General features: G+C 39.6%; 1 pseudogene; it reads right to left on the bottom strand.

The window, feature by feature from the left end:
- Positions 1-8,217: 8,217 nt before the first annotated feature.
- LOC107648992 (zinc-alpha-2-glycoprotein-like) lies at positions 8,218-17,980 on the bottom strand (annotated as a pseudogene).
- Positions 17,981-22,322: the final 4,342 nt, after the last annotated feature.

Below are 22,322 nucleotides of genomic sequence, written 5' to 3'. Positions count from 1 at the left end.
CAAAAGAATTTGGGGAGCCTATATACCACTCTAGATGACCTGGGGGCTTGGAGAGGGACAGTTGATTGACTTTATAATGGTAAGAAAGGAAAATGAAGAGTTCCAGACAGGAATAATAGTGAGGGGCTGGGGCCTACAATGGACACAAAAGGGAAAGACTCAGCTCAGGGCTGGGTCACCTTGGTCATGGACCTTAGCCTAGGGGGAGAAACCATTGGGACAAAAGGGATGTTCAATATTGAATGGGATTAGCTGTTCCCACCCAAACTACCAGGAAGTTCACTGTCTGGTGAAGAGGGACCTTCCCTCAGGGGGAAACCTCTCCTGTGACAAGGTCAAAACCTGGGGTTTCTACACTCAAACTAAATAAACTGGGCATCTCCACTTCTGATGGGTCCTGATGATGCCTTCAGCCTCCTCTCTCACAGACTTCTGTCCTCTGGCAGGCTCCTCTTTGGTATCAGACTGCTTCCTTGCTGCTGCAAGAGAAAACTTAAGAGAAATTCATAAACACATTCTTTAACAGGACTTGATCAACTCCCTATATGCTTACTCACTACAAGGATTATCCACGCTGCTAACCTTAAATCTGCAATCCCATCTTATTAATTTTAATAATATCTTTTCCACAAATTATAAAATCGCATAATTTACCTGCTTAATCAGAAAGATTGCCTTACTTTACCAAAATATAAAAATCCTACAAACTGTAGAAATATAAATGCAGAAAAATTCTCACTATTAAAAATGCTTCTAATTTTCCTTAATTTTAAAACCTTATACACTCAACTCACACCCCCTGTAAACCTCAAAATTTCTTAGACTTATAAATGTTGGAAATTTCACCATTGGGAAATTTCATACTTGAAAAATTTCCTATTGATAGTGGGTCTTGACTATTGGAATGTGAATCCCATTGGCATGGGAGGTTCCTTCTCTTCCCTTCTTCAGATTACTTTAGGACAGAAACCTTTTGCTGAACAATGGAAAGGACTTTGACCTATGCTTAAGCATAGAACAGGAATTTCTTTGAGTCATGATTGATTTTAGAATTGACACAATGGAGATACTTGGAATCAATCTCCACCCTATTCAGTCCTAACAGGATTGAGTAAGGGCTGCAGCCTAGATCAAAATTTAATTATTCCAATCTCTACCCTACTCAGGTTAACAGGATTTAGAAAGGGCTGTAGCAAAGGAGCAAAGATTTAATTATTTGAAAATACGACCTTCAACAGACATGTGCAAAGCCTCTGGGCGGTCCTGGGTTAAGCTAGAGCCTCCATTGGCACAGGGAAATTGATGGACAGTGATTGGTAGATGTGAGAACTGAGGGGAGGCAACTTGGATGGTTTCCTTAAAGATCAGGGGGGTCTGAAGACTCGAGGGGGGGTTGAGGAGTTGGCTGGAGTGGTTGTGGTGTGCTCTGAGAAGCTTGCTCTGAAGGAAGCTGAAGGTGGGGGCCTCTGAGACTGTTTCTCCATTTTGGTCACGTGAGTAATAGGGACTGATCTCTTTTCTTTGCCCCAGCTATCTAAGGGCTTGGGCCTTTTGGCCCAGCCTAAACAGAAGGGGTATTTAAGCCCTATTCCTTTTTCTCTCTAATTCCTTTCTTACTCCTATTGTAATTAAACTCCATAAAAGATTTACTGCTGACTTGAGTTTTCATTTAGGAATTACATAGCTGAATTCTTTGGCGACCTTAAATTAATATATATCAGTCTTTTAAAGTGATTCCCTTGTCACACCCCCCCCCCCCCTTTAGGGAGGTTGAGATGCTAGGGATTTTGGAATTTGAGTTCATTCCTTTTAGCTACTTAACCATAACCATGCTCTGGATTTAAAATAAATTTATCTTCTATTTCTAACAATTATTTCTATGCTCCATCATTCTTCCTAACTTCTTCTGATACTACTTTTAGACAAACTAGCACTCTGGAATCTTTGCTGCAAATTCTCCCATGAACACATGTTACTACTGTCAAACCTCTTAACCAGGTAAAGTGCTCCTATTTAAACTTTTCCTACTTCAACTAAGTTTGGGGAATAGCTCTGTCCTTTCTAGGTTCTATACTTAAAGGGACTTTGCTCAGGATAAATAAAATTCTTAAGGGAAATAAAATGGCCAGTTTTATGTCTGCTACAGAAACATTTCTAGTCAATGAAAATTATGAGAAACAATACTTATCCGGATCCAATATCTTGGGGCTCCTTCGGATTTCTCGTAGGGATGTCTTCTTCAAGAATCCTTCAGATTATAGGCTACAGGAAAATCTTGTCCAGGCTTTTGGCTCTTAAGAAATGTCTTGAAATAAAACTAATAGGTTTTAATCACTTCACCCACACTTCAGAATTGGGGTGGTAAAATACAGGACATTCCTAAAAATTTTAGAATTTCCCAGGTGAGAAATTCCTTTATTAGCGGTTATGTGCCAATTATCATCAGAAATAATGCTCACAAAACCATTAGTTCTCTCCACTAAAAAAAGTAAAAATTAGTAATCAGTAATCACTGGTCTTTTAAAACAAAAATCTATTGTAATGGTTGCACTCTGGAAATTTACCTTAAGAATTCAAAAATCAGTTTATAGTTTAGGATCCTTTTACTTTTTCAGAATCTAAAACCAGTAACATGTTTTTCCAAACACAAAATTTAGGATTACAAAGAAAGCTTAAAAATTACCTTTAACTCTGAATACCTCTACAATTCCTTTATTTTCTTTCTTTCTTTCTTTTTTTTTTGCTCTAATTTACTTTTGGCTCCAAGTTTCCCTTTCTCTTATCCTTGCCTCAAGCCACTTTGGCCTAAGGCTAAAGCCGCTTCTAGAGGAAATTTGTTGGGTCAATTTAAAATGTTCGGGGGTTTCCTTACCATTTAAAGCAATACCTTTTCCCCATTATTTCTTGTCATTTACACCAATTCAATGACCAGGCAGGTCTGCAGTTGACCATACTAAAATGAACTTTCTTCACTCCAGAACTCACACACACCTTGCTATTTGAAAACAATTAACAGCTTGGAAAAAAAAATTATAGCACTCAAATAACCAAGTTAGTACCTAGAATAAAATACACCTTGTTACTGTCAACTAGAAAAAACACAGAACTATTAAATAGTCAAAAATCACTCTTTAATCAAGGGAAAAAGGGGTTAGCGCTACTAATAAGACAACAGAGCTGCTTCCCAAGACTGCACAGAGTCAAGACGCCCTGGCCACCAGCCCCTGGGAGTGCCACAGACTCAGGATGGACTCCAAGAAACAAAAGAACTTGGGGAACCTATATACCACTCTAGATGACCTGGGGGCTTGGAGAGGGATAGTTGATTGACTTTACAATGGTAAGAAAGGAAAATGAAGAGTTCCATACAGGAATAATAGTGAGGGGCTGGGGCCCTACAATAGACACAAAAGGGAAAGACTTAGCTCAGGGCTGGGTCACCTTGGTCATGGACCTTAGCCTAGGGGGAGAAACCATTGGGACAAAAGGGATGTTCAATATTGTATGGGATTAGCTGTTCCCACCCAAACTACCAGGAAGTTCACTCTCTGGTGAAGAGGGACCTTCCCTCAGAGGGAAACCTCTCCTGTGACAAGGTCAAAACCTGAGGTTTCTACACTCAAACTAAATAAACTGGGGATCTCTATTTTTCCATGTTGACAGCAGGATACAAAAGAAATCCACATAAGTCATCAGCATTTCTATATATATCCAACCCATTTCAGCAGCAGGAATTAGAAAGAGAAATTCCATTTAAAATCACCCTAGATGATATAAAATCTTAGGAATCTATCTGCTGAGACAAACACAGGAACTATATGAACACAACTACAAAACACTCTCCACACAATTAAAACTAGATCTAAACAATTGGAGAAACATTGATTGCTCATGGGTAGGATGAGCTAACATAATAAAAATGACAATCCTGCCCACATTAATTTACTTATTTAGTGCAAAACCCATTGAACTACCAAAAAACTTATTAACCGAATTAGTAAAAACCACAACAAATTTCATTTGGAAGAACAAAAGATCAAGGATATCCAGGGAAATAATGAAAAAATGCAAAGGGAGGAGGCCTTGTAGTCCCAGATCTCAAACTATACTATAAAGCAGTGGTTATCAAAACAATTTGGTACTAGCTAAGAGACAAAAAAGAGGATCAGTGGAATAGATTTGGGATAAATGACTTCAGCAGGACAGTCTATGATAAACCCAAAGATCCCAGCTTTGAGGACCAAAACCTACTACTTGATAAAAAAAAAAAAAAACTGCTGGGAGAATTGGAAGACTTTATGGGAGAGATTAGGTTTGCAACAACATTTCACACCCTACACCAAGATAAACTCAGAATGGGTGAATGACCTGAGTATAAAGAAGGAAACTATAAGCAAATTAGGTGAAAACAGAATAGTATACTTGACAGATCTTTGGGAAAAGAAAGACTTTAAAACCAAGCAAGAGCTAGAAAAAAAATCACAAAATATAAAATCATCAATTTTGATTACATCAAATTAAAAAGGTTTTGTACAAACAAAACCAATGCAACCAAAATTAGAAGGAAAGCAACAAATTGGGAAACAATCTTCTTAACACAAACCTCTGACAAAGGTCTAATTACTCAAATTTACAAAGAGCTAAATCAATTGTACAAAAAATCAAGCCATTCTCCAATTGATAAATGGGCAAGGGACACGAATAAGCAATTTTCACTTAAAGAAATCAAAACTATTAATAAGCACATGAAAAAGTGTTCTAAGTCTCTTATAATCAGAGAGATGCAAATCAAAACAACTCTGAGGTATTACCTCACACCTAGCAGATTGGCTAACATGACAGCAAAAGAAAGTAATGAGGGGATGAGGCAAAGTCGGGACATTAATTCATTGCTGGTGGAGTTGTGAATTGATCCAACCATTCTGGAGGGCAATTTGGAACTATGCCCAAAGGACACTAAAAGACTGTCTGCCCTTTGACCCAGCCATAGCACTGCTGGGTTTGTACCCCAAAGAGATAATAAGGGAAAAGACTTGTACAAGAATATTCATAGCTGCGCTCTTTGTGGTGGCCAAAAATTGGAAAACGAGGGGATGCCCATCAATTGGGGAATGGCTGAACAAATTGTGGTATCTGTTTGTGATGGAATACTATTGTGCTCAAAGGAATAATAAAGTGGAGGAATTCCGTGGGGACTGGAACAACCTCCAGGAAGTGATGCAGAGTGAGAGGAGCAGAACCAGGAGAACATTGTACACAGAGACTGATACACTGGTACAATAGAATTTAATGGACTTCTCCATTAGTGGCAAAGCAGTGATCCTGAACAACTCATTGGGATCTATGAAAAAGAACACTATCCAGATTCAGAGGAAAAACTGTGGGAGTAGAAACACAGAAGAAAAATAACTCTTTCAATACATGGGCCAAGGGGATATGGATGGGGATGTAGACTCTAAATGAACATCCTAATGCAAACACCAGCAACATGGAAATTGGTTCTGATTAAGGACATGTGTATTACCCAATGAAATTGTGTATCATCTTTGGGAAGGGTGGTGGGAGGGGAGGGAGGGAAATAATGTGATTTGAGTAACCAAGGAATAATGTTCTACATTGACTAAATAAATTAATTCAAAAACTGTAAAAGAGAAAGAGTTGTACACAATGCAACAAAATAGTAACAATGTTAAAAGAATAGTATCTTGGCAGAAAGAATCCTAAGAAGGATGAGAGTGAGGCATAGGAGACATTGTGTCTACAGGGACCTTATTTCCGTTTTAGACTTTCCCTGGAGAAGAGGATTGAGGAACTGTTGCCTCCACAAACTCCTTTTTTAAAAAAAAAAGTCTCCAGAGCCTTCTGGTAAGCAAGATGGAGAGTCGGAAAATGTGGAAAGGATCACTGCTGTCCTGGCTGCTTATCTTGCATGTTTGCTCTAAGGAAGACCTAGGCAGGGGGTCTAGGGAACTGAGAGGAGGAGCAGATAGAGATTGTGGAGCTGCATAGGAAAAGCAAGTCCTCCAGTAACCCTTGGCTACTGGTGTGGTTTCAGGCCCCCAGGTTTCAGCCATCTAAAAGCTCTGAGACTAATATAAGAGATATGACTTATGCTCTCTGGGCTAATGGGAAGGGAAACACAGACTCAGTAAGCTTCTAGGATGAAGGGGGACACAGGGAGGAAAAGAAAGGGAAAAGAAAAGAAAGAAAGGAATAACCATTTATATGGTATCTACTTTGTGCCAAGCTCTGTGTTAAGCTCCTTCACAATATTACCTCATTTGACCTTGACAACAACTCTGTGAGGTTGCAGCTATTTTCCCTATTTTACAGTTGAGGAAACTAAAGCAAACATAAGTCTCTTCTCCAGGGTCACCAGCCTAGTAAGTATCTGAGGTCTAATTTGAACTCAGGTCCTCCTGACTGGACACAAAACACAAACTCATGCCTCCCGACCCCCAACCCCCAACCGTACTCAGAAGTGGGAACAATTTGTCAAAGGTTGATTGTGCATTCCCACAATTACCTATCTCTTCTTTCCTTTTCCTTCACTTGTCAATAACAAATACTCTCATAGGATCAGATATCTAGAAGTGAATGGGATCTCATAGGCTATTGATTATGACCGATTCCCCTGCCCCACCACACGCCACCCCATTTACAGAGGACACATGATTAGAGAAATTAAGTAACTTGCCCCAAATCACACAATTTTCAGTTGTCACAGACAGGATTAGAACCCCTGCTTTCCTAGACTTCCTGACCCCAAATCCAGCTCATTGATTCCATCAGGCTGCTTCCCCACGCTTTCTAATATGTTTCTCCTATTTGAGGTTCATGGATTTCCACATCTCTCTCCTTGGTAGACAACATCATTACAATTTCCCTTTTGTTTAATCTCTTCTTTTTCACTATGAGGGAGGTCAGAGCAGTGGAAATAATGCAGAATCCTGCATTTGCGTATGTCCAGGAAATTGGTGCTCAGGAAGCTGATACAAACAAGAGCTTTATTATTATATGGCAAAGCCAACAGAGCACAACACACACACACACACACACAAATATACTGGATAGTAGTATAAGACAGAATTTTATCCTTCCAGATGCAAGAACCTCACTCAGCATGAGAGGGAGTGAGACACGTCTGGGAGAAACATGCTCAAAATTGGGGATCAAAGGGGAAAACTCTATCCACTAGAATGGACTGGGTTGAGAATGGGTGATTGGAGCTGCATGTGAGAAGGAGCCTTGTGCCTCCTCAAGACCCAGATGTGGTGGGTCATTTTTTGGTACCAGGCTTGGGTGAGACTCAGGTAGTGGCAGTTTCTTCATTAGGACCAATAATGAGAGGAAGGATCTTAAAGTTAACTAAGGTAAAGGTGAGAACTAGATTAGACTCCTCCTGCTGGTCAAGAATTGTATTCATTCAAAAGATGCAAACCTCATCTGTCTGATGCAGAGATAACAGTGGAAATGTACAAACTGACTCCCTTGCCTGTAAGCTTTTAGTGGCATAATGGATAGATATAGACAGGCATGGAGTTGGGAAGTGAGGAAGGCTCTTCCTTAGTTCATTCTGACTTCAGACATTTACTAGCTGTGTGATCATGGGTAAATCACTTAACCCTGCTTAACTCATTTTCCTATCTGTTAAATGAACTGCAGAAGGAAATGGCAAATAATTTTGGTATCTTTGCCAAGAAAACCACACAACATAATTGAAGGACCACAGCCTATGAGACACCATTTTGGAGTCCCATCATTTCAACTCTAACTAAAAAGAATATATGAATTTTACTGTCAGTTTCCTTCTTTTATAATATGAACAGCTCAGATTGGCTGGCCTCTGAGGTACTTCTAGGTTTAAGTCGATAACTCCACATTATACCATTGTATTCCATTCTTGAATAACATTCCACAGTGTCAGGGACACCTATGAGGTCTTGGTTACCTCCTTGCATTAGAAGGTCCAGTTCAGTTTGTTTATTATACACACCCTTGAAGAACGGCTATTATTGCCATCTCTCTGTCTCACGGGATTTTATTCTCCCCTACTTGTTTAGAAAGCTTGTGGCACAGTGGATAGAGGCACTATTTTAAGGTTGGTTGAATAGTATTCTCCTGGTGGTTCAAGATTTTCCTGCTTCTGCTCTGCCATTTTTGACCTATTTATTTTCAAGGAATTCTTTCTTGGCCCCTGGGTAAAAGGACAAAAAATTAGCCAGAGACCACATTGGGATTAATATTCAGGGAACCCCAAAGAAGACAGTGCTGGACTTGCCTGGACTCTTGCCATTTGTAGATTTCATTTCTCCATTGTGGAAGAGCAGGAGAAACAGAAGGGAAAGATACTTCCAGGTGACCTGTTAAACCTGTTAATGAAGATCTTTAGGCTGATCTTCCCTCATAGCCCATTCCCATCTAGCCATTTACCATGTTAATGAGAGTTCTGAAATTACTAATACTGAGATAACATCATATATATTTGCTGCTTCCCAATGGAGCTGATTTTCTTTGATTTTCTTCCCACCCATCCCAACTCAGATCCTTCACTATTATCTTTTTCATTCTACTACTGGAATTGTGCTAAATTATTGACTCAATTAATGTTGAGGAGTTGAAGTGACACCCTTGTACCTTCATTCTTTGTACTTCATGCTTTTTTCTAAACAAGTAGAGAAATTTTAAGAGGATTCACACTCTGCTGAGAAGTGAGACTTGAGAAGCTGTTTCATTTGCCTTCCTGGCTTCAAGAAAGGTCACTTCTGATCTCAGAATCTAAATTCCTAAATATGGCTAAGGCTCCTCAATTATAGAAATATATTTGACCTATATGCTCTCCCTGCCCAGCACCCCAGAAATCCTTGAAGCAGTTGCAACTAAATTTCTTATTAATGTTAATAATATGCATAATAATATTGAAATTGAAATAATAATAGAATGATAGAAGGATGGTTATTTGTCCCAGGATAATTTCTTCATAAATTCTACTAGAAAAGAGAGAATAAGATAACAACCACACCAACAAAATGAGAGCGCTGGATGCTCTCTATCTTTTATGAACAGAAAAATGAGAAATTTATATACTGTAGATAGAGACCTCAATAAATCATTGAGAACTGAATGAATAAATGGTAATCAAAAGACCTCAGCATTTCCACAGTTTTAAAGCTGTCCATAATTACTGGAAACACCACTGATTCATAAAAATTTAAAAGTAATATTTTAATTGATGACATTATGGTACATCTTAGCTTCTAAGCAACATTGAGTAAGAAACTTTGAAAGTAAGAAGACCTAGAAGAGGAGATGAAAATTATGTGTTGAAAATATAAGGTGCCTATCATTTCTTTCATATTGCTGGCTATTGGAATTGTGCTAAATATTGACTCAATTAATGTCCAGGAGATGGAGTGACACCCTACTACCTTCATTCAACTATCAAATGAAGTTGTTTTAGTCACTTGTGTAGAAACTATTAAATACAAAGAATAATATATTCTTGTGAACAGTTTACCATCCATCTTAGAATCAATACTGTTTATTGGTCCCAAGGCAGAAGAGCCTTAAGGGCTAGGAAATGCTGGTTAAATTTCTGAGACCACACTTGAACTCAGGCTTTCAAGTCACTGAGCCACCTAGCTTCTCCCAAGAATAAAATATTTTTGCCAATTGTTCTCAAGATAAATTCTTTCTAAACTTTAGTGAAAAGAGGACAATAAAATAACAATAAGAATACAGTGAAGATTGGATTTAGCTAATTTAATTGGATTTAGCTGATTGTAATAATGAAGGTACTTAGCTCTTCCTTTATTGGGAAGATTGAATTGTAATCCAGAATCTATTACATATTAACCTACAAAAGGTGGTAACTCAGTATTTGAAGTAGTTCTACCCATTTCAATCTACAAAAAGTGTAAACTCAGTATTTGAAGTAGATCTACCCATTTTAAATTACTAAAGGTGCGAACTAACTACTAAAGGTGTGATATAACCAAAAAAAGTATAATCTAACCAAAGAAGGTGTGAACTAAAGAGTGGGCAGTCCTGGAGAAAAGCATCTGCTGTGATTGGTAGATGTGACATTTAGGGGAGATGACCCAAGAGAAAAAGATCTTTAAAAAGAGGACCACAGAGGCCATAAGATTCATTCGAGATATTCAAGCTTTCAAGATTCATGATAGAGGGAAGAACAGTTACTTGGAGAGACTGGAAGATGGACATTTGGACTTGGCTGTGGAACTGGACCCCTGGAGGAGCTAGTACAGGAGACCTTAGACTGCTTTCTTTTTAGACAGTCACTGCTGGTGAGTGAAAGGCTGACTTAGTGACCCTGCCTTTCTGGATGTGTAAACCTCCCAAAAAGGCCCATTGTCTTGAGACTCTTTTCCCTGATTAGGGCCTTAGAATTTCTACCTGGCTCAGAGGAAGCCAGAGTTCTCTCTCTCTCTCTCTCTCTCTCTCTCTCTCTCTCTCTCTCTCTCTCTCTCTCTCTCCCTCTCTCATTCCTTAAACCTTCCTCTATTGTAAAGAAGACTACCATAAATTCCATTCTACTTTAGTAATTTATTTTAGGATTTAGTATCCCTGGTGACCACCAATTAATTATTCAGTCCAAGCACAATTAAATTTAATAATACCTCAGTAAGTCAAATTTGCCATCATTTCATCTGTGTGGGCACAGTCCCTTCTTGCCTTAGAAGACAGACTTTTCATGAATTGCTGAGATCAAGGGAAATTCTCACCTGGTCTCTTGGTGATGAGATACTCTATTTATCCAAAATAGAACTCAAAGAACATAAGTACAGAATGTCATTGTGGTCTTGCTTGGGACCTATTTAGCTTGGCAGAACCTGCTAGAGCTTTTACCCTCCTTCTTTAACATCTAGCAATTACAGGTCACCTCCAAATCCCAATAAGACATCAGAACAGGACATCAATGGAAAACAATAGCATTTCACTTCATGTAGAACTTTATGGTGTCATATAAATATGACAAGACTCAGTTAGGGAATTCATGATGGTAATCACACTATGGCTAGCGGCTTGATTTTAGATAGGATAATTTATTAAGACAAAGATGAACTCATCCAGAAATTGAAATGCTCTGTGCATCTATGTATTCATGGAATCTTAGAAGTGAAAAAGACCATAGAGAGCATCTACTTCAGCCCATAGCTAAATTAGATTTCTCTCTACAAAATTGCTCCTCAGTTGTCACTCAGTCTCTTCTTGGAGAATTCTAGGAATGCAGAATTCACTGTTTCTTGAGTTAGCCCCTGCCTGTTTGTCAGCAACCTACATGTGTGTTTCTGTAAATTTTATCCTCTGTAAATAAATTTCTGTAAATTTATTGATTGTTCCCCATTCTTTTGTTTTTTGTAGTGTTATGATAGGATTTTGGTGAGGAATGAACAAAAGGGAACGTATAAAAAAATTCAAATTTATTGGTTGAGAAGGGGAGGAAGGAACAGGGGTTAGGAGAAATTCTACAAGTTATCTTATACTCTAATGTCTATAAATCTATCTAAAACTATCTTATTAAGCTAAGCAGTAAATTTCCCCAATAACCAACTCTTACAAATGGAGTCCAATCAAAAGGGCAAGGATTTTCAGTTGATTAGTGTCCAAAGAGGTCCAGAGGTGATCTGTCTTCAATCTTCTTTACTCAAGCTGCCAGATTCAAATAATTCCTCTCTTCAGCTGGGCTCAGGAGAAGCAGAAAACTGTTTTTCAAGTCTTTTCAATCAAGGTCCTTCCAGGAGAAAAGTGCCCAGACATTTGGGACTAGAACCTTTCCCCAGATCTCCAGCCTTAGGCTCCCGTGTGACTCTCAGTCATATGCTCCTGTCAATCACTCTGACTTATGAACCACTCAGTTTGTTGCAAAACCTTCTTTCTCTATCATGGTAGGTAAGAACAAATCAGTTCCCTCTTTGGTATGCCACATATTTAAGCAATATTGAGTCCTACCTAAGCATTCTCTCCTTTTTGATATCCATCCCTGATTATTCTGAGTGACACAGTTTTTAGTATTTTGATTGCTACTGAATGAAAAGAGAAATGTAGAAGAACAAGATTGGAATTTCTGGATCCCAACTTCAGATATAGAAACAAGAAACTCTTGACTAAGAATGGATTGTGTCTAATGAGGTCTCTTGAAATACAGTAACTGGGAGCCTTGATAATCAGATTGAAGGGACTGTAGGTTGAAATTGGAGGAGAAAAGAGAAAAATGCCAAAACACATTTTCTCAGTTCAGAAGCAGCACACTAGCAGACATGAAGTAGTAAGTGTCCAGCATTTCACAGGAGGCAATATCCAGGAAGAGAAGAACTAATCAAGCCAATGGTCTCATATGAGTAAGTTGAAGTGTCATATAAATCAGCAATGTGACTTAGCCTTAGCATTACAGTTAAAAAAAAGAAGGAAAAAGTCATCTCTAACTGTATTAATAGAGTCATAATAATTACTAATATTTCCATAGCACTTAAAGGTCTGACTGCCATTTTATATGCATATTATTGTGATGCAAGTATCATTAATTTCCCTGCTTTTATAGATAGGCTGACTGAGGCTTGGAGAGATTGACTTGTCAGGATGTTTTTGAGGAGGTTTTTGAACAGATATGGTTTGTACTACATAGTCTTTGTGTCCTACTTTGACCCTAAGATTCTGGGATTCTCTTCCCAAAACATTTTCTTACAATCAGTTATTGAGGTTGCTATGATAGCAATATCTCCTGTCTCCTTGGGAGCTCCCAATACAAATCTTCCTGTCACTTCTCTCTTCTTACATTCATACTGTGAATTTCAAAATTATTCCACCCTAATCAGACCATTCTTTAGAAGATTTGATTTAGCTATTTCCTGATCAATAACAATAGAGATACTTGGAATAACAGAATCAGGTCTTGGAAACTACATTCTCCTCCCTACTCAGTGTAACAAGATTAGGAAGGGCTGCATCAAACTCAAGATTTGATTATTTGAGAAAATGGCCTTCAACAGACATATACAAAAAGGACAGACCTCTGGGCGGTCCTAAGACAAGCTTGAGTCACCATTGGTACATGTGAGATGCAGGAAGTGAGGTAGAGGACTGCCTCTGAAGTTCTCTGGACTTCCTGTGAGGAGCACTAGAGTTCAGTTCGATGCTGGAACTTGAGGTTGAAGGAGCCCTGCAGACTGCTTTCCTTCAGATTGGTCACATGAGTGATAAGGACTGACCCCTTTCCCTGCCTTGGCTCTCCAAGGTTTTGGCTCAGCCTGAGCCATAGTGGTTCTGAGTTAACCTCCTTTCCTTCTCTCCCTCTTTCTCTCTCCCTCCAATGTTTTCTTCCTCCTGTTGTAATTAAGTCACCATAAAAATTTGGCAGCTGACTTGGGTATTTTATTATTTTGGATTTCCCTAGGCACCCATTTAAATTTAGATTTTTTCAATCTCAACTATAATTTTAACTGTTACAATACCTGTCTTCCTCAGCTTTCAGTTGATGAAGACTGCAGCACAGATCAGCAGTAGGATGACAGCCAACATGATGCCCAGTGCAAGAATCCAAGGCTTGTTCATAGTGGGCTTTCTAGGGACTATACAAATAAAGAGTAGAATGTAAGTGAGCGTGCATTCAATGAAAGAAGTGGGGAGAGAATGGGACTATATTTGGGGGCCCAGTTTCTTAGGGATGTGATGAGAGTGTGTGGCTAAAATGCTTAGCAGAATACATAGCAGGACTCTTCAGCTCTCTGTGTTCTACCACACAGGAATAACCTGCACCTGTGTCCTCTGGTGGGAGTTCTAAGGTAACTTTGAGGTAGAAGGTGGAATCCATATTGGGCAGGGTGCCACTGGAACTCTCATTTCCCCAAATCCCCAGATCCCCATTCTTTTCCCAGGGCATCAGGATGGAGTGAGGGTAGAAACCTGTGGCAATGCAGGAGAGAATGATGCTGTCTTCTGGGCTGACATGTTGAGATACAGCCATCTCAGGGGCCACTAGAATGAGAGATCAAGGAAAACAGTCTTATGTGTTTGATGCTTCCATTATCTTTACCTTCATCAATGGTCCCAGTTTCCTAAATGCAGCATCTCCTATGCTGTTGTACCCAATGGATGCATCAGGTCCTTGAGAGTAGCTTTTATTTCTGTGTATCACCCTGGACACCTAGAAGAGTGCTAGGTTAATACTAGTTACTGAGTCACCATCTGTTGGTTTTGACAAACTCATCATCAGCAGTTATCTAAACCATCTTCAAGAAGCTTAGTCTTCTATGATCCATGATTGAATGAGTGGGGATACTCCTGATCATGAAGATTGCATACTCACAATGCTTACTAAGCTATCCTTCATGTATCTCTGTCACTTCCTCCCCAAATAAAAGTAAAACACTACTGGTGGCCAACATCCTGATGCTGCTGTTCTAAATTTGGCTGGACTGCTCTCTATACTGGAGATGCACAGTTCATCATCCCTGGGACTGTGAACATAGCTTTCTCAGCCTAGGAGATGATTTCAGAGTATGTATTTTCCTGACATGATTTTTGAACTCCTAGGGTCACCCTCTTGCCTTAATAAGTCATGGGAGGAAGACTTTAACTCGAGGAATAGAAAAAAGAAAGAAGTAAAGAATGGAAAGGAAAAAGAAAGGAAAAGGTAAGGAAGGAGAAAAGAAAAGAAGGAAAGAAAGGACTGAAATATCAGAAAAAGGAAGGAAAAAGAAAAGAAAGTAGAGAAAAAATTAAGGAAAAAAAGATAGATGAAAATAGAAAGAAGGAAGGAAAGTGGAAAAGAAAGAAGGAAAAATAGAAAAGAAAAAAGAAAATTAGAAAGTAAGAAAAATAAATGAAGGAAAAAAGAAAGAACCTAATACAAACTTTCTCATATTTAAAACAAAATTTTCCATTGTCAACTGGGGCTATGATCAGAAGATAGGGTTCCTGTCTCTCTCTCTTTGGGACTCTAGTGACTCCATAGGATTGTGCAGGTGATCTAGACCTTCAAGGAGGATATTGGAAGAAGTAAACACTCACCATTATCCCTTAAGCTTGAATACTCAATAATTTTCCTCATCAAGTCAGCACACTATAACTTCATGTAGTGTTTCCTTAGACTGGTCCAGAGGGGACTCTCCAGAATGTATTGGTATTGCTTGGTTTCAGGCTTTATGTTCTCCCAGTGCCCAACCTCTTCATCTATCCGGTAACTTTCCTTCCCATTCCAAATTAAATAGATGTGACTCTTTACTGTTATATCATTGTCTATTTCACATTCTGCCAGGAGCTGGACTGTGCAGTTTCCTGTGGAGGAACATAGAGTTGGGCTCCTTTGGGTAGAAAGGGGACATGGAACCCAAAGGAGAGGCCCATCTTTGGGGGGAGATGTGGGAAAAGGATTTTTCTTTTTTAAAAACATTGGTGGCTACTTATGGTTTGTGTTAAATTATTTTTGGCTCCCAATCAAGTCAGACTGTCTCCAGAGAATCAGGAAATTCAGGTAGGGTAGAATAACTTGGGAGTTAGGGTTTCTTCATTCTGGGTCCATGTCCATTTCTACTCCATACAGTTTGAACTGTCGTGTTATGCAGTGTCCTCAAATTCTTAGTGCAGGTTTTTGCTCTTAAAGGTCTGTGGACAATTTATATCCAAATCTGGGTATTCTCTTTTCTTTCAAACAAAACCCAGAAATTGCTGCTTGCAGGAGTAAAAGATAATGAAAGGAATTGGTGCTAGAACTAATGCCTGAAATCCAGATGAAGAGAGAGATCAGTAACTAGGATGGACTGTAGCACGTTTTTAACCTCTGGGACTGAGGGAGAACATGGGACTTTGTTCTCTGAGTTCAGGTTTATTGATTAAGAACCTTTGGCAAACTCTGAAAGTCCCTGGGCAGAAGGAAGGAGTCTCTTAAAAGGGTTATAGGAGATGGTGATCTTGGATGTTAATCCAAGTGGGTGAAGCCTAAGGCTCAGGGCTGGATCCTTCATAGCTTTTTCTCCAGAGAAGGATACAGTGGGTTGGGACCAAAGAAATTTGTCTTAGTGGGATGATCTACTGGGATCCATGGATCTGCTGGGCTTGGGAGAGAATCAGACAAAGTATGATGAAAAACAGGATTGGGGGAAATGAGTTGATCTGACTTACTATGTTTGTTAATGTCATTCCGTGCTAAGTACTGGATTGGCCAGAGGAAATCTTGCTCATGGTTCACCAATAAATCATGCAGCTGTGTGACATAATTGACTCCCAGAACTTCAGAGATCCAGGGTATCTTGATAGTAATTTGCTTCTGTCCTTTCTTATAAGATGCCACTTTAACATCGTCTATGAGGCTAATTACACTTAGTTCCAAGACTGAGTGGTCTGTACCCACTGTGGTGAACTGAAGCTCATGCCTGTGGTGGACTGAATTATAGGAAGGAAGAGAAGAAGAGAAAATGATGTTTCAGGTTTGGGGATACCAGAGGACCCTCACATCTCCTCTCAGCCATTTCTTTTTCCTTTCTCTGTCTCCCACCCTCATTAAATGTAACTAAACAGATGACTCCAAAATGTAAATATCCAACTCTTAGTCTCTTTCTTTTGAGCTCCAAGTATCATCAGCTAGTTGGTGCAGTGGATAGAGTGCCTGGCTTCTAGTTAGAAAGATTTGAGTTCAAATCTAGTCTCAGACATTTATGCTGTAAGATCCTGGGCAAATAAATCACTTAAAGTCTTTAAGCCTGAGTTTCCTTATACATAAAATGAGAACAGTAAAGACACTGACCTCTTACAGTTCTATTGGTACTCAAAGGAGATCTTTATAAGGGATTTATTACAGCATGTACTGCATAATAGGGGATTAATAAATGCTTACTAAAAAAACCCTTTCTTTTTGGTCCTCTCCATTTAGATTGCTTATAGGTATTTGAAACTCAGCATGTCAAAAATATAAGTCATTCACTTCTCTCTAAACCTACGCTTCTTACTTTCTATTTTGGTCAAGAACAGCACTAATATTCCAATCATCCAGATTTGTAATCTCAAATCCATTCTAAAATCTTCCCTTTCTCGGTCCTTCCCCAATATCTGACCAGTGGACAAGCCCAACAAATTCCACCTCCAGCTCCTCTCTCAAATCTCTCTCTTTCTCTCCATTCACACATCCCTCACCCTAGTTCAGGCCCTTATTCCCTCTCACAGGGATTTTGGCAATTTCCTCCTCAGTGGGTTTCCTTCTTTTGAATTCTCCCTTCTCCAATCAGTCCTCCCCAGTCTTCCCATTTTCTATTCCCAAAGCACACCACACTCCATCTCCAAAGAACTCTAGTTGTTCCCTACTGCCTCTAGGATAAAATACAAACTTTAACCACTAATGACATTTCAAATCCTTCACATTCTGCTTCACTCTTCCTTTCTAGGCTATTTTCATAGTCCTCCCCTTCATGCATTTAACATTTCAGTCAAACTGGCCCATTTATTATCCTTCACACCTAACATTCCATCACGAGCCACAATTGTGAGAGTTTTCTCATACATTTCATCTCTCTAGATGTATCTCGTTATTTGTTTATTTATATGTTGTCTCGTCTCTCCCTTTTAGAGCATGAGCTCCTTTTAGGCAGGGACTATGTTCTTTTTTTATTTTATTTTAGTTTTGGTGATGGTGGTATCCCCAGTACCTAACATTTTTGCTGGTGTTTAACAATAATTATGCTTAATATGCTTATATACTTAATAATAATTAATTAACAAATATACTCAATAAATGTTTGTTGACTGACTGCCTCACCCCAAGCATCTTGAAGGGAATGAATAAGTTGTTCCCATCAGACCCCAAGCTCCATTGTCTCTACACTGTCTACCGAACTCCCTTCTCTCTAGACTTACCTGCCTGTGTCTTTCTCAAAGCAAATACTTCCAGAACGAGAAGCCAGGCTGAAAAGTACCATCTCGAGCTCCTCTGACACTCAGCAGTTGTCAGAAGGGTGCTGCCTGGCTTCATCAAGGACACCACAGCTGGGGAGGCTTTAGATCTCACACAGCCTCAGGCAGTACCTAAAAGGGAACTGAGGTCTCCTATGTATATAACATGGCTTTTCATCCTCTAATTCTACCCAGGCTGGGGTTGGCTCTGCTTAGACCCTGCCCTCCTCTCATGTCATCTAACATGCCTTTTGCCAGGCTGAAACTTTCCCTGCTTAGCAGACATAAGAGAGGAAGTGAAACAGAGTCTGTGGGGAGGGTAGAGGGCCTCTGAGCACATCACCCTCAGGTACTTTCTGGGAGGCCCAGAGATGGACTGCTTTTTTCAGTGCCAACCATCCAGTTGTCATTCCTTAGTGTTGGTTGAATCTAGAAATTGTTATATCTGAAGGGAGATTTCATTCCTGAGGGGAGAAATAGGAAGAGGCCCCATTTCTGCTTTCATCCTGCTCTCGGGGAGGCCCTGATTTTATGGGATCCATTTTTAATGGAGCTTCCTGTCTGAAAATGTTCGATTACCAGAAATAACATTGAATAAATACTTTTAAAGTTGGCAAAGGGCTTCACATTTATTAACATCTCACTTGATTGCCACAAAAATCCTGAGGGGTAGGAGCAGGCACTATTATTCATCTTCATTTTTCAGAGAAGGAAATTGAGGCCAAGAGAGGTTAAATTACTTTCCTAGGGTGAAACTAGCAAAAGTCCAAGGAAGAATTCAAAGAAAAGTCATACTAACGTTAGATCTGTTGACATTCTTGATCCTATTCCACATTGCTTTTCAATGCTGATTAATTGTGATTTCCTCAGTCGTGGCCCTTGGATTACTGTCAGGACCTGGGCACTGAATCTTAGAGTGTTTGTAGACTCACCATCTGTGTATCTGACCTTTATCATTATCATTATGGCTTAGAGGTATACCACCCTTGTTCATCCCTGAGTTTGAGTCTATTCCCTTCCCTGGGATTTGGACCTGGGGCACTGGTTCTGGAAAGTGTCTAACTTATCTTTATCCCTGGGCTTCATTTATCCATCTCTGTGCATATGGCTCTGCAATCCTTGTCTATACATTCAATTTTCCATAGCTCGTAGTCCTCTATTTACAGCTGCCTTGTGGAAATTTCTCTAGTTGTTCCACCATGAACAAAACTTCACTCTGCCTTAAAGTGAAGTCTTAATTCATCTTTCTCCCACAGCATTCCTTGCCCCTCTCTAATTTCCAGCATTTAGAAGAATGCCTGACACATAGCCTGGCAGCTAGGTGGTAAGATGGATAAATTCCAGACCTGATGTCAAGAAGACTCATTTTGCTGAGTTCACATCTGGCATCAGAATCTGGACAAATGTGATCCTGGGTAAGTCAATTAGCTCTTGTTAGCCTCAGTGGTCTCATCTTGAAAATGGGCTGGAGAAGGAAATGACCAACCACTCCAATATCCCTGCCAAGAAAATCCTACATTGGGTTGTGGAGAGTAATACATAGATGACATGACTGGACAACAATGATAAGTGTTTATCCATTGAGTCTCATCTTCTCAGTCTTATAGGCTTATAATTTAGTCTTATGTTCTTTCCTCTCCATAACCCCGCACATTTCTGTGGTTAAATTTACTCACTCTCTCTTATATCTATCACAATTTATATCTTCCACCATTTTAACTCACTACAGTTAAGACCTCAACCATTTTAAATCTCACATTGGCTGTGTGGGGTTATGGAGATGCTGCTACCTCCATGAAACTTCCCCTGAGCTCCATTCCTCCCAGAAAAGTCATCTCTTCTTCCTCTGATCTCTCATCAAGCTCTGCAATAATGATAACCCCAGATGCTCCCATCATCGCATCTAAGGTTCCTGTCTAGTGTGTGCTTATTTTGTATGTCCTCATTGGTTAGGTAATAGGAAGGCCCAGGCTTTTGTTAAACAGAGAAGTCACATCGTGACACCTGTGTATTGGGAAAATCAATTTGTATTAGCAAACTGTGTGGAGGATGGAATCTAGTGGGGAGACTTTAGGTAGGGAAGTGAATGAAAAGGCTATTGTAATAATCTAGGTGAGAGATGATGAGGGCTTGTAGAGGACCTGTGGAGGTAGGGAAGAGAGAAGTTGATTTATATGATATAGAGAGAAGGTAGAGACAACCAGTTGGGACACATGAGGTGAACAGCAGTGAGGAGTTGGTGATGACACCGAGGCTGCCAGATGGAGTATGGGAGGATGGGAACGTTTTCAGTAGGAATAATGAGTATGGGGAGAGGGGAGAATTTGGGGAGAAAGAGAATTAGTTTTACTTTTGTCTTTGGAAAGCCAATAGGTGCCTTTTTGAATGCATGACTATAACGCCATCCACAATGACCACACAGATGTTTCCTTATGTGTCTTCTGCCTAGTGTACAATGAGTCTTATTTTTTAAAATTTATTTAAAAAAAACTCTCACCTTCCTTCTTAGAATCAATACTGAATATTGGTTCCAAGGCAGAGGAGTGGTAAGGATTAGTCAATGGGGGTCAAGTGACTTGCCCAGAGTCCCAGATTTTGGAAGTGATCTCCATCTCTAGGCCTGGGTCTCCATCCACTAAGCCACCCACCTGCCCCTGTCAATAAGTCTTATAGCAAAGAATTGCTTCTGTCGTTCTTGAGGTCTAGGCTCATGGTCATGTTGTTCCTTACCTGGATAGTTTCTACCCGTAGTCCCACAGACTTCCAGGACCCTCGCTCTTTTCTAGCCTATAGTATAGAAGTCTTGACCTCTCTGAGGCATTTGACACGACTGACCACATTCTTCTCTCCTCTGAAACTCCCACTACCAAGTATAAACCCCCATTTCCTTACACTTGAAGTATTGGAATTTGTCTCTCTGCCTCTGTTCTCGACCCACAGTATTATCACTGTTCAATAAGGAATTATTGTAAACATTTAAACATTTTTGCAAATTATTTCTCCCTTCATAGTTCTTCAAGGGCAAAGTCTAGCTGTTCGTCACCTTCTCTTGTATCCCTCATGGTCAGCTCTAGTCTGGGTACGCAATGGGTGCTCTAGCAATGTTGGATTCATGGTCACAATCCTCAGGGAGAAAGAGTGACATACAATGAGTTTTTGAGGTGAGTGATAGATTCTTTGCTCAAAGTGGGGGGAAAGGGAAAAATGGTCAGTGAAGGGAGAAAGACTATACTAGGCTACAGTTTTCTTTGTCTCCTACATCCTCTCCCTGTTAGAACACATAGAAAAGTCCCTGTGATTACCAAAGAAAGGACTTTCTTCCTTCAATTTGTTCTCAAGGGCTTTGATCTCAGAAGACATTCTCCTGACATTTGAGATCATTTCCAGTCCCAGCTTCATGGCCTTTGTGGTCCCTGGAATTCTGCTCTCCTCCTCCAGGAGAGAGGCAACCTCAAATCTGGCCACAAGATCGAAGAGGCAACTAGTGACCACTGTCATTATCAACAGTGACTAACGTCTTACATCTAAGAGGTGTCTGGGAGAGAACCTGACCACAGAATAAAGTTCAGTATGGGACTAAAGAACTTCAAAGAGCAAGAATTATTTTGTAATATTCATAGAGAAAATTTTACTAGTTACCTACCTTTATCATCACCACACTTTTAGGTAATATAGAGCAGCAACTATGTCTCGAGTACCCTCCCCAAAATGCAAGATTTATTTGTCCAGCTCTTGCAGTTACTAGCTTCCTGCCATACTTCCTACATTGAGTCTTTCTTGGTCTCCCTCTTCTCCCACCTTCCCTTCCTTCAAGCCTTACATTTTATATTTTCTGGGATAAAACTAGGATAATAGAATACTAGCGATGGTGCTGATGCTAATATCTAACATTTACATAGCATCTACTAAGTGCCAGGTCCTGTACAAATATATCATTTAATCCTCACAACAACCCTCAAATGTAGGTGCTGTTATCCCCATTTTACAATAGAAAAAACTGAGTCAAACAGAAGTGTTTAGTGACTTGTCCAGGGTTATATAGCTAGTAAGTGTCTAAAACTAGATTTGAAATCAGGTTTTCCTGACTGATGACTTGGTACCCTATTCACTGGGTCACCTAGCTTAAGTCAGAGGAACTGAGTTCAAATCCAACCTCTGTATGACTTGGGCAAGTCACTTAAATGCACTGGATCTCAGTTTCCCCATCTATAAAATAAGGGGGTTGAATTTTATGACTAATATCCTTTCCATTAAAAAAAGTGATTCTAAATATATCCTTCTTATTTCCCCAGATAGAATTTAAACTCTTTGATATCAAAGAAGTTTTCATTTTGTCTTTTTGTATCCTGGTCATTTGTAAGCATTTAATACATACTCACTAATTCATTGACTACCTCTGTTGATTCCAGTAAGGGGATAAA

The sequence above is a fragment of the Monodelphis domestica genome, chromosome 1 (genome assembly GCF_027887165.1).
Source record: "Monodelphis domestica isolate mMonDom1 chromosome 1, mMonDom1.pri, whole genome shotgun sequence".
Lineage (NCBI taxonomy): Eukaryota > Metazoa > Chordata > Mammalia > Didelphimorphia > Didelphidae > Monodelphis > Monodelphis domestica.
Note: the sequence above shows the minus strand (reverse complement) of the source record. Positions and strands in the feature narration are given on the sequence as shown.